Source organism: Triticum aestivum, chromosome 4A (assembly GCF_018294505.1).
Source record: "Triticum aestivum cultivar Chinese Spring chromosome 4A, IWGSC CS RefSeq v2.1, whole genome shotgun sequence".
Classification (NCBI taxonomy): domain Eukaryota; kingdom Viridiplantae; phylum Streptophyta; class Magnoliopsida; order Poales; family Poaceae; genus Triticum; species Triticum aestivum.
Genome location: NC_057803.1, coordinates 690,675,767 through 690,686,468, shown reverse-complemented (window position 1 = coordinate 690,686,468; position 10,702 = coordinate 690,675,767).

Here is a 10,702-nt window from a genome sequence, read left to right as displayed (position 1 = left end):
TGCCCACACTTTAGTGCCGGTTATGGAACCGGAACTAAAGGGCCTTACGAACCGGTGCTATTGCCCGGTTCTGCACTAGTGTGGGTAGCCTGCCTATAAGTTCTCTCGGTGTACTGTTCGGCGGTGTGGGGGGTATGTGCCCGGTTAAGAAAAAAACAAAGGCTGTGCGTGTGGCCGTGGCGCCGTTCGTGCGGAGAGGCGTTCGTTACCTGAAAATCTATGTCTAGCACTTCTTCTACCTCCGTTTGAACAAGAGAGAGACAAAGAGAGATAGCTAGGGTTCGTCCCGGGTTTGTCCCAACAAGCATATCTGTCATAATGACCTGAGATTTCCCTGACCAATAGTGAGCGATTGGTAGGTCAAAAAATTTCACTTTTCATTTTTTTTAGACGGATGGTTCTAAGATGGGGAAACGCGAGTCAGAGACTGCATGAACTTTTAAAGAGAGAATTAGAGAGCATTTACAACCGACTTCGGAAGTAGAGTCCAAAAAAAAAGGATTACAACCTTGATCTATCCAGGAGAGCTTATTTCTCACTTTTTCCTCCAATAGAATTTAATTAAACTCGAGCTTGTCTACTATGGCACCAGTTTGCTCATGGGTTCCTTGGGTAAAACTATATCTCCACAAAGACTAGACACATTCTCCCCTCCCCCATCTCACTCCCGAGCGGCCGCGCCGGGGCGCCCCCGCTAGCCATCTCTTGACCTCCTCCACGTCAAGTCCTCCCCTCCCATAGCTGCTGCTGCTAGGGGTCAAAGCCGGTGTGTCGTGACGGCGGCAGCGAATCTCCTCGGCCGAAGTTCGGGATCGCAGCTGCGACACTCGCTCCGGCTGTTCAAAGGGAGCGGCGTGGTGTGGCAGCCGCGGCCAGGATCGGCGAGCTTAGGGCAGCAGACGATGCGAGGGCCAATGAGCGGCTGCGGCAGTGGTTGGTCCTGATCTGGACCCAAATAGGTTCAGACGGGTCATGACCGAGGCTACAGTACCTGATGCGTCTCCTCAACTCCGACGATATCACATGGGCTCCTCGGTTCGTTGCCCAGAACGATGAAGTTGGGGGCTCCAGCCTCGGGTGTGGCGGTTGTGGCCTAATCCTCCACCAGAGGTCGTCTGCCGGTTGAGTTGTAGAGGATCCCTATATCCCACGGCTAGTCCTGGAGACGAGTTGGGGATGTGTGGCTGCCGGTGAAAACCGAGCTCTGGCACGCGATAGCGGCATCTATGTGCCATTACCTTGTTGAAGGCATCACCATTGGAGGCACCATCTACCCACTTGCGCTGCTCCGTGGGAAACCCCAGATCCGGGTATCCCGGATCAGACCATGGCGGCAGTCTCGGTGTCGCTCTCCCTCACTAGGGCATTGTTTTGGAGCAGCTGCTGGATAGAGGAGGCAGGTATAGTGCCGTTTTAAGTACCACATCGAAGACGTGGATTCTTGATGGCATGCCGTGGTAGGGTCTTGGCGACGGATGTGTGATGATGGACGCACATAGGGAGGTGGCATTGTCTGGCTCAATGGTGGCGTCGACGGCAGGCCTGGAAAGATCGATGTGTCAGTACATGCTCTGAATATGGTTCGGTGGAAGATGGTGGCGAAGGCTTCTACCGCGTGCGCATGTGGTGCCTGCTGAGAGTGAGCCGGACTGGTATGTGACCAGATCCAGAAATTCAGCTTCGTTGGGGCCTCCGGCGTTAGATGCTTTGCATTTGTTTGAGGTCTGGGTATGCGTCTCTGATAATCTAAACCCCTTCATCAAGTTGATTGGAGTAGCGACAGTTGTTGTCAAGATGGTGGTTTCTGACTTATTGATTTATTACTTTATAAAGTCTTGATGAATAATTAATAAAATGGCTGCATGCATCGCACTGTTGCAGAGGCTGGGGGTCATCCTCTTTTTCGAAAAAAAAGAGTAGACACGCTGAGGTGTGTTGCTTCATCTACCAATGTACCTCAAGTCAGGCCTCCTATAGCTCGTACATTCACCTCGATGGACAAATAAATACTACACCAACCTTTATTTTAGTATAAACAATGTTTTCAGTCTACATATACCACTCCATATTTTTCATAGGAGCTATAGCAATTTCTGTTGCTCAACTTGTCTCTGTTTTTACCACCACGTCTATGCTAACATATCACATGGGTGCTTTCCTCTTATGTAGTCATGTGGGAATTGGAGACATTAAGAGAAAAGCAATCATACCTCAACATCTCGCTTTTAAATTTAGGATTAAGAGACACCGGGAATCTTTGAGCTAGTTGGTTATATGATCATTGTACGGGTCGTCAAAAGGATTCTAATTATGTTTCTACTAGAATTTGGATTTTCTGTAGTAGTTCCACTCACTGACCAGCTACACATAAACAGCCTTCTTCAAGTTGTACACATCCAAGTAATGAACCCCATCAAACTCTAAAAGTATCTTTGCCAAAAAGATTCACCAGAGATACATTTTGGGTTCATCACATTTCTCTTTTCTTAGGAGAGAGCTCCAATGTCTCTGCAGGTGACGCACTTCTAATAATTCCAATTCTAGATTGGACCACTGCTCAACAAGTTAGCTTGTTTGATGAACATAGATAGGGTAACAAAGATTACATAAGGATATCGGTAACCTGCTTCCGTGTTTACCAAATGCTATATTTGCTAAGTAAAATTTTCAAAGTGCTTATCCATGAAGTCTGAAAAGCTCTGATCACAAGTACTAGGCGAAGTTTCAGAGAAAAATAGTTTTTTTTTTAGTGCGGAGACACTTGCCCGGCCCTAATTTGAGGCCCTTACAAAGCACAGAAGCAGAGATCTAAAGCGGTGTTCAAAATAAAGACATGGCGGACCGAAACATAGATAGTATGATATAAGCCGAAAGGATAACAACAGCGACGCAGTGCCGGTCGCGGGCACATGAAGATGAGTTCACAAGTTCCAGTCGAAGTTTCAGAGAAAAATAGTTTCACAGTTTCAATCTTGAAGTATTAATCTTATTTCTTCTAGAATTTTAGTTTGTTTTAGAAATCTACATTTGTAGATGCATGGGCTGAACACAGAACACTCAATGGGAATGCAAGCCGGCAGAAGATTCTGAGACAGACTGCCACATTGATCTCTTACATCGTTCATATGACAAAGCGAGCAACATGCCGAATGATCAAAGACACAATTAATGCGATTTATATCCCATTAATATGCCACCTTAACTCATTTTTGTCGAAGTTATGCACTAATAAGATAGCGCGATCGAATAAGGAAACCATCACCAGTTCGCACATGGCAACAGTTCAATTCTTTTGAAAGAATTGCAAGAACTAAATTGATTCAAGAACTCTCGAAACAGGCTTTTGCCCCGCTTTATGCGTAACGCACCAACCACAGAGGCACACGGACGAACGATATAAGATGTTGAGGTAGCCTGTTACAAAAGCCGATCCTAAGATATCCCACAAACACAGACGCACGCGACTATGCTACCGGCTATAAGCACCGCAAGCACTAAACAGCCCCGCGCTAACATCTAGCACACCTAAGTTGCACGACGACGCCCCCAAGAGGGAAGAGGGCGCAGAGCGTCGCAGCTGCCGAGTCCAAACGGGCAAAGGTCTTCACTCGGAGCCCGGACAGGATGAGAAGAACCACAACGACGTCTTCAAGAAGAGGATGGCACCCACGGGTGTCGCCGTCATTGGCGCCATGTCACGGAGCTTTCGCCCGACAACTCACCCATGCCCCTAAGAGGCCGCCAAGAGGAGCGCGGCGAAGCCAGCACCCCAGATCCGGATCACGATGCCACCCCACCAGAGGAAGAGCACGTCCAAGCTACCCATTGCCATCCTCCCGTTGTCCACACAACCCGGGAGAGGAGCCACCACCACCACTATGATGCCTGCCAGAGAGTAACCATGTGGCCCACTATCTGGGGCCGCCGCCCCGGCATCCCTGTTGCAAGATGTCGTGCACCGCCCACATCACAAAGATGTCGTGCACCGCCCACATCACAAAGCACACCACGGTAGGCGGAGCGACAACAGTCCATCAGCTCCTAGCCCAACATCAGTCCCGGTGTCTGGGCACGTGCCTCCATAGTAGGAGGCACCCACACATTTGTCCCCAGCCATTACTAGGTGGACTGGGGGGACATGACTCCAAGACTACAGATGGCCGCCGGCAAACCAGCCCCTGCCAGGAGAGTTCACACGAAGCCATGTCCATGGCCACCGGCATCGATCCACGAGCCGACGCACCGCAAGTCCGACTACCACCAACGAGCAATCCCCGGACCGTTGCCCACCATCGCCAACCCGGAGCGGAAGCACCGACTCGTCTCGGTCCTTGAACTGGTCCTCCCGAGCACGAGCCACAGGTCCTGACCCTCTCCGCGTGAAAACCCGCGCCTTTGGCACGAACCCAGGAGAAGGGAGGAGCCACCACCACCCGCACCCCTCCTCCGTACGTCACCAGCCACCGCCGAAGCCGCCGCGGACTCCATGCCGGCGAGTGCACCACCCAAGCCGCTCATAGCCACCCGAATCCCGATAGATCGAGCACCCACGCGCCGGCACCACCTCGTCGGAGTCCCTACGACGCCGGAACGCAGCAGCAGAAGCCGACCCGCGCTGCCACGGCCCTCTCGCGAGAGACGGCCGCCCGGCAGATCTGGCCCAAGCCCCCGCCGCCATAGCTGCCCCCGCACGCGCCGCTGGGTTGCCGTCTCGCCGTAGAATCCAGGCTTCTTTCCAGCGTAAGCATCGTCAACCTTCGGCGCATGAGCCGCCGGCTTCATCGAGCCACAGGAGACCAGCGGCTTGATCGCCCTGGAGGATGTCATCATAGACATGCTGTATCCGTCGAGGAGCGCCTCGCAGAAGATAAGCGCAGTCAGAATCCTCTCCAGGGCCATGGATCCTGTGGAAGCTCCGATCAGACACCTGTGCTCGCTGAATCCAGAGATCAAGAGTGCTTGCTCGACCAGGTGCTAATAATCCCCTGTTCTGTTAGTGCTGCGGTTGAATGGAGCGCCAGGATGCAGATTTTATAGGCTCGCAGCATAGGCCTGTGCATGTTGGCCTCCAGATGGAACTCGGAAGCTGAGAGCATGCGTGCGTGCATAATTCGGAATCGAAAGGGCAGGGCAGGCGACAGAGGGACGACGCTCTGTTTTCTGTCTACAACGTGCGTGGAGTTATTTGCTGCAAATCGTTTCTAACCCTAGACTGAACTGATCTTATATCGTGCTGAATTGGCTAGAATTCGCTTCTAGCAGATGGTTCAGATATTTATCGCACACGTTTTCTCCCTACGTCAGCGATGGGACCCCTATCACCAACCAACCCGAGCACATGGTTCGGGGTATTGTCTGTGATTGGGAGTCAGAACCGTGTGAATAGCGTTGTGCAATACTAGTGTAACACCAGTCAAGATTAAGTGAAATGATACAACTCTTAGTTCGGCTTGACCACACTAGTTCACCTTTGGCATATGTTCTCCTTTAATATATTTTCATGTTCTATGATTCATACATTTTTATTCATAATTTTACTAACTATCTTGATTATAGATTCAACTTTCAATAAATATAAACAACACAAAAATTGATATTTAGGTATTTTGGATGAAAAAAAAGTGTGATTCAAATACTCGACTCATTGCGCTGCGAGTTTGACCGAGATGATCTCACTATTATGGCTAGTTAGGGCATCTCCAGTGTGGACCCTCAAACCACTTGTAACCGTCCGACCGAGCGGTTCGGACGTGATTTGTCATCCAACGGGGGCCTGCATCGGTCCACTCGGCGGTCCGAACACACTTTTTCGTCCAAATGGAGACAAACTGGGGGGCTTTGCTGGTGTCTAGAGCATTACCACGCCCGCGTCTCACAACCCGGCCCAGGAAAAAAAACCTTCCCTCGCCTATGCGCACTTCCCTGCCAAATAGTCGGCGCCGCTCTAGAGCATAAGTCAGTAGCCAGAGCTTCAGTTCTCGGGTCTCATGGTCGCACAAGGGGAACATGCACGGGTGATCATTTGGATTAAGTTTAAAGTAGGGTTTGTCTGGTTTATATGAAAAATGTAATGAATTCCGTCTGGTTTATTTTTTCTGAATCTAATGAATTTCGTCTGCTTTTAATGAAATCCGTTGTGTTTGCAAGAATCTCATCTGTTTAGTTCAAATAGTGGTTGAAATGTATGCTGGCAGCTTTGGATGGCCGGCTCCCCCATCCGTGGCCACGAACTAGTCCCCCGTGTCCGACGACAGATGCCAGAGAAAATTTGTGGGTCAACATTGCAGATGCCCTTACTACATCGTTTCTAATCCTTTATCTGAACAACAAAACTAGATTAGCAATAATTGGAAAGACTTCGATGTTACTAAATGGAAGATTATAGAACAACTATGAAAGCCAATTCAAAAAGACAGGTATAAAGCGGCACATATATACTATAACAATATACATAATATTGTGATCCATCTAGAGTAGTTAATTTATTATAGCTTTACAATTCATCATGTACTATATTATGCATACTAATAATTGTTGTTTATATATTAAAAAAATTTACACCAATAATTGTTTGTGTTGCGTAGGGAATTATTTAGGTATAAGCTAGGCAGCATAATATTATGTTGGAAACAAACATTGGGGCCATGACTAAAACGGCTGAACAAAGTGATTATAACACTCAGGCGAGATCCTAATCACTACTTTATATTACTTCAAAATTAATTAGTGGTCCTTTTCCTACCAGGCATAACTCTTCGTCAACCTATTCCCCCTCCCACCATGTCCTTCCATGGGTTTTTTTTTCCATCCGGGCGGTTTTTCCCTATCATGCCATATTTGACCACATCTTCCAGAGTACGTCGCACAATCACATTAATTTAATTACCTTTTGCAACACTACATCAATTCGAACTTAACATTTTTGCGAGGAAACCGTCGATCTATTGATCATGCCATGGCAGTACAAAAAACATGGACATATCTTTTTTACATCTATGTCCATAGACCACCTAGCGACGACTACAAGCAGTGGAGTGAGATGAAGATGCGCCAGTGCCATTGCTCTCCTTACTGGAGCCGGGCCAAACTTATTGTAGTAGATAGTCGGGAAGTTAACGTGCTAAGGTCCTGCCAGGCCAGCACACCAGTCGTTACTAATGAAGATAAAGTATAGATTGAAAGATCCAACTTAGATACACGCGAACCAGAGACTGGATCCAAGCATATCCATCTTCATGGAGGCATCGTCTCCTCGCCTTCCTGAGTTGGGCACAAACCCTGAAAGAACTCATAAAAACAAATGAAAATGGAGCAAGATCCCTCCCGCCCGCAAGGTTCTATGTCCTTTGCGCATGTGACAAAATCATGCCTTTATGTGTAATGGCAATCTCCCATGCATGTGACCTATCATAAGTACATGGCCTCTTCTAGTTTTCTCCTTGCATGGTCCAGCTATATAAATTGCGACTTTGCTAGGCACAATGTTCCTACTAGCAATTAGCATCAACTACTACATGGCCCAAAAGGTGAAACCCTTGTAGTAAGACCAAGACTCTAGCTGCTTCCATCCCGTAAGAAAACACATTTGTATTCACGTTTGCTTGTTACCATCACACACATCTGATATGTGGCAATGTGAAATGTATCGGGAACACGAGGGAATTGGAGACATCAGAAGAGAAGCAACCATTGCCTGACGAATCCGGCGACCTAGGTTCTTCGCCCGTTCTCAACATAATCCCAGAGACATACGTAATAGTAGCAATAGGTAAACTGCAATGGCTTTTCACAATACATGCCCGCAAACTTCACTGACAAGGTCAACCAATTCTTGAGGAGACACGCCACTTATTTGTGCAGTAAAGAGTTGTTGCCCTCGCTTAGCTTTGCTCTTATGCAGCGGTTCGCGGCTAGTGCGGTGAAGCCCCGCCTCTGCTACAAGAAAACGTGCCCATGATTTTCATGGCAATGATGTGCTTACTCACTTCGTTCAGGGCTTGCACATAGTATTTTGCAAGCAATGCGATCAATACTTACTGAAATTTTAAAAACATGGACACCTTACGTAAATTAGGAAAGTGGTATGGAGGATTCCAATTTCCACCAATCAGTCAGTAAGAACAATAATTGTGCAACCCTATTAAGAAAATCGGGAGGAAATTACGCCTATCCATCCACATTATTTTACACAAGCATGTAGATCTTGTCTTTAAGGCGCATTTGGCTAAAGCTCATGCACCCGCCGCCTAATTGAAGAAAAAGCTTAGAGTTCCTCTGCCTTCCACCGGCGCCATCGCCGGTCCGCTTCGTCCCCGGTGGACTTGGGATCATGCTCATGCGGGCGCGATCGATCCCGGTCCTTATCGGCTGGAGGGTTACGTATTAGATGTTTTTTTAGTTTGTTAGGGTTTGTGCCCTGCTCAGGAAGGCAAGACGACGGCGCCTCCCTGACGGAACCTGAGACATTATGAGAAAAGAAATCATTGCTCAGCTACTCACTTTTAAATTTAGGGTCAACAGCCACCAGGAATCTACAAGCTAGTTTGTTCAACTATTCTTGAACTGGTCATCTCAAGGATTTCAATTTCCGTTTATACTAGAATTAGATATTTTATTTTCTGTAGCAGTGCCACTCACGGACCAGCTACTCATACCAAACCTTGTTCAAGTTTGCCAACATCTGATTAAAAGTCCAAAACTATCTTTCCTAACAAGATTCACCATGTGTGCATCACATTTTTTTTTTCAAAACAGAGAGCTCTGCAGTGACCCGCAGCTAATAATTCGAATTCTAGATTGGACCAATGCTCAAGTACGAGTGCATCAGGAAACTGAACTGAACCGGCTTCAACAAATCAGCTTGTTGGTTGAATAGAGACGGGGTAACAAGGATCAGTATAGTATACATACTTCGATTTACCAAATGCTAAGTGTCATGGTGCTTATCGATGAAGTTTGCAAAATTCTGATGACAAGACAAGTCAAAGTTTCAGAGAGAATAGTTTTTGTGGTTTCCGCCTTTGAACTATCGGTCCTTTTTCTCCTACATTTTCAGATGCAGGAATTGAACACTTTTTTTTGATCAAAAGGGGTTTCCCCCGCTCCATTTTATTATAAACGGAGCAAAGCGGAAGTCAACATGGACTGTTACAAGCAATCGGGCCTACCCGAGGATGGCAGACCAGAGGAAACTGAAAGCATAAGAAGTCTACGACCTGAGAGAGCTCAAATTCGCGCATCATAGCTACCACAAGACAGACTGACGAATTGAAGAGTGCCATTTAAAAAACTACAGTCCTCGACCGAGCCAAGACAGAAGCATTAACCACAAGGGGGATTATGCAACCCCATCTTTTTTTTCACTCTGAATGAGCCTTCAGTGCCTCGTCTCGGGTCCTCTTCACGCAAGCTCTCAGCCCAACGCCCATGCAATCCTGAGCAGCTCGCCTCTTCGCCGATCTAGGAGTTGAATGCATCTTCTCAGCAGCACCGATTGGTCGCCCACACAGAGGATCTTCCATTGATGCAATGACGAGCTGATTCTTGCCAAGATTGTACTGGTGCTTGTCCACAGCGCGCCCTGAAAGCACATGTCATTACGCATAGTCCAAATGCCCCAAATGGTAGCAACACAGGCAATATTGGTAACAGACTTCTTGTTATTTAGGTTCCAGAAGGAAGATAGTTCATTCATATCATTAGAACTACTAAACCCAAAAGAGTCAGACACATCATTCCAGATTTGTTTAGCAACCACACACTCAAAGAATAGGTGATAAACAGTTTCATCCTCATCACAAAACAAACATTTTAAATTTTCCACTTCCCTTCTTTTATTCAGATTATCTCTGGTAAGAATCTTGTTATGGAAAGCTAACCATAGGAAAACTAAATATCTGTGAGGCACGACGATTTTCCAGAATTTTTTCCAGATAGGGGTAGAAACCCCACCCCAATTAATCATGTTATAGAAAGACTTAACCTAGTAGATTCGTGACGATTCCAACATCCAAATGGGTTGGTCTACCTCACCAGTAATGGGCAAGTTAGATATGATAAGGATCAAGTCATGCCATCTCTCCATAAACCCAGCCTCCACACATCTGTTAAAGGTAAGTTTCAGAGTAGAACCATCCCACACCTCAGAAACTGCACAATGCTATTGTTGGCAGATTTCATATATGTCCCAAAATTGGGTTTTAAGGGAAGAATCCCCCACCCACACATCATCCCAAAAGCTGATCTTTTCACCACTCCCCAACTTCCATTTATAGAAAGGTCTAATTCCTTCAAAAGCCCACGTAACCCCCTTCCAGAAGGGAGAGCCCACACTCTGTTTAGCCCACAACACATTGGGTTTGTCAGTTGTGTATTTGTGATCAACCAGCCTCACCCAGTTTTTGTCACTGTCCATAAAATATCTTTTTGCCTAGGAAGCTAGCAGGGCCATATTAAATTCTCTCAAGTTGGGTACCCCCAGACCACCAAAGTATTTTTTCTGAGAGATTAGCCCCCAGTTGGCAAGATGATACTTATGTTCATCACCTAGGTTCCCCCAGAAAAAGTGAGCCATCTGCGAAGTGATGGCTTTGATTGCCCATTTAGGAAATTTGATGACAGACATTAGATACATAGGGACACCGGCAATACAAGCTTTGAGGAGGACTAAATTTGCTTCATAGCTAAGTAGTCTCCCATTCCA